Source organism: Austrofundulus limnaeus, unplaced genomic scaffold (assembly GCF_001266775.1).
Source record: "Austrofundulus limnaeus strain Quisiro unplaced genomic scaffold, Austrofundulus_limnaeus-1.0 Scaffold403, whole genome shotgun sequence".
Classification (NCBI taxonomy): Eukaryota; Metazoa; Chordata; class Actinopteri; order Cyprinodontiformes; family Rivulidae; genus Austrofundulus; species Austrofundulus limnaeus.
The window spans coordinates 249,770-252,937 of record NW_013952805.1 but is presented as its reverse complement, the minus strand read 5'-3'; positions in this window follow the sequence as shown (position 1 = coordinate 252,937).

Below are 3,168 nucleotides of genomic sequence, written 5' to 3'. Positions count from 1 at the left end.
GATTTATCTCAAACTAATCCAGAAACTAATCCAGAATTTATCTCAGACCAATCAAACTAATCCAGGATTTATCTCAGACTAATCCAGATTTATCTCAAACTAATCCAGAAACTAATCCAGAATTTATCTCAGACCAATCAAACTAATCCAGGATTTATCTCAGACTACTCCAGAAACTAAATCAGATTTATCGCAAACGTATCCAGGATTAATCTCAGACTAATCAAGAAACTAATCCAGATTTATCTAAAACTAACCCAGGACATTTCTCAAACAGATCCAGGATGTATCTCAAACTAATCCAGGATTTATCTCAGACTACTCCAGAAACTAAATCAGATTTATCGCAAACGTATCCAGGATTAATCTCAGACTAATCAAGAAACTAATCCAGATTTATCTAAAACTAACCCAGGACATTTCTCAAACAGATCCAGATGTATCTCAAACTAATCCAGGATTTACCTCAAACTAATCCAGGATTTATCTCAAACTAATCCAATTTTATTTCAGACAAATCCAGAAACTAATCCAGGATTTATTTCAGACTAATCCAGAAAAGAATCTAGATTTCTCAAACTAATCCAGGATTTATCTAAAACAATACAGATTTATCTTAAAATATTCCAGAATTTATCTCAAAACAATCCAGGATTTATCTCAGACTAATCTAGGATTTATCTAAAACTAATCTAGAAACGAATCCAGGATTTATTTAAAACTAATCTAGAAATGAATCCAGGATTTATCTCAGACTAATCCAGAAATGAATCTAGATTTCTCAAACTAATCCAGAAACTAATCCAGGATTTATCTAAAACAATACAGATTTATATCAAAATAACCCAGAATTTTTCTCACACTAATCCAGGATGTATTTCAGACTAATCCAAAAACTAATCCAGGATTTATTTTAGACTAATTAATAAACTAATCCAGATTTATCTCAAACTAATTCAGAAACTAATTTAGAATTTATCTAAAACAATCCAGAATTATGTTAAACCTATCCATATGGTCTGACTTGGACTTTTTTCTTTATTTGTTTGTTTTTTAATCTTTCTTTAAGCAGGACGTTCCCCCTCAGATTAAATGCTCCTGCTGAGGGACTCATGGCCCAGAAGCATCAAAGGTTTCACAACATTTATTAACTTCCTGTTGGGAGGTGAAACCCTCAGAGGTCACAGATCAGTCCTGGACCTGGATCAGCCTGAACTGTGGGAGGACACCAGATTACCCCCCCCCCCCACACACACACACACACACTTTAACTACAATGTGAAGTGGCAACAACCCAGTCAGCTTTATAGATCTCTGTTCAACACTTTAGTAGACGTTGGGCGATGTTCATTTCTTCAAAGAATGCTATTCATGAGAAACTGGTATGATACAAATCATTCCTTTCATTTACACTGCAGTGTACACAGGATTCCTTAGATAATTAAAGTACGTTAAATACTTTACTTGAAGCTTTCAAGTTATTTGAATAAAAATTTCAGCTTGTTTTGCTCTTTAATTCAGCTGATTTTTTTTTTACAACTGCAGGCACCACGTGACGTCTAGAATCTTCGAAGATCTTACTTGGCACACAGGGTCGTGTTCGCCCACAACTCAGCTTGTATTTTTCTTCTTTTCTTTTTTGTATCTGCAGCGAGAAAAGAGCCTATTTGTTTTGCTTTGTAAGAACTTAAAAAAGATTATTTTTTTCTCATGCGTATGCTTTCTATTTCAGCAGTCTGTGTGGGCTGATTATACAATGATATCTGTTGAATCATTGAGCAGCTAATCTTAACTGTCTAGACCTTCAGGTTTTTTGTGTTGGTATTTTAAAATAGTTATGTATTTTCCCCCTACACAAACAGTTTTATATTTTTTGTGCAGGAATAAAAATTGGTGGCGGATACAAACAGAAATCCCTGTGTTTTGGTTAGACCGTTGACACAGTGTTCCGGAGCGACCTGGCTTGGAGTCAGAACGTCTACCAGCGTTGTGAAAACATGCCTGTTTGTGAAAATGGGGTCCATTTGTTCATGTGCGATGCTGTGCGAACTGTATCTGATGACAAAACAAGAACAATGAAAAAGGAGGGAGAAAGATTCATATTACATTACTGTCTCTGTTGTGACACCAAACTATGATCGGAGTGTCAAATTCAGTTTTGAGGGCCACAAAAACATTATGGTTAATGGTCAGTTGCAATTAGCTTCAAAGGTTTGTGTTTAACTTTGATTAAACATAAAATGTCATCTTCCTCATCTCATTGCTATGGCTGAGCACCACTAAACAACTGAGCTTTGTGGTTTTTCCTGCATAGAAACAGAGTTTTAATTATTACCACTTGAGTACTACTTGTACAACTGACTGAATGTGAAATAAAATCACACAGAAATACAATTAAAAGTAAAACTGAGACTGCTGAGTAGCACAGAGTAGATATCTTGAATTCTGAACTTTCCTACAGAGAATTCCCATTGGAGGGGGCGTTCTAGTTTAAGTTTACAACATGCAAGTGGGAAATTCCCACTTTCAAGTACAACTGGGCCACAGCAAAAGCAGCAGGCAAAAACATGTGAAAATGGACATTTGTGGACATGTGGCCGTGTGCTTTCTTTTTTTATGTGTTGCATGTTTTCTATGATTTTTTTCTTGTTTTGTTTTGAGGTGACGCTGCCACTCCCAGTTGGAGACGCCCCAGTTGCAGCGCAGGTGTTTCCAATTAGTTTAGCAGTGTGCAACGGGACAAGGATGCTAAAAGGGGCAGCTGTGGCTTTTTCAGAGAACGAGCCGTAGCGAGGGGACGCAGAAGCAGCAGGCGACAGGACTGAAAGACTGAGGGTTGAGCGTCGCCGCGTCTTCACCTCTGGATCGCTGCCGGAAGGAGAACAACTGGTGTCGGAGCACGAGGGCTGGATTGCTGCCGAAAAGAGGACGACTGGTGTCGGAGCACGAAGGCTGGATTGCTGCCGAAAAGAGGACGACTGGTGTCGGAGCACGAAGGCTGGATTGCTGCCGAAAAGAGGACGACTGGTGTCGGAGCACGAAGGCTGGATTGCTGCCGAAAAGAGGACGACTGGTGTCGGAGCACGAAGGCTGGATTGCTGCCGAAAAGAGGACGACTGGTGTCGGAGCACGAAGGCTGGATTGCTGCCGAAAAGAGGACGACTGGTG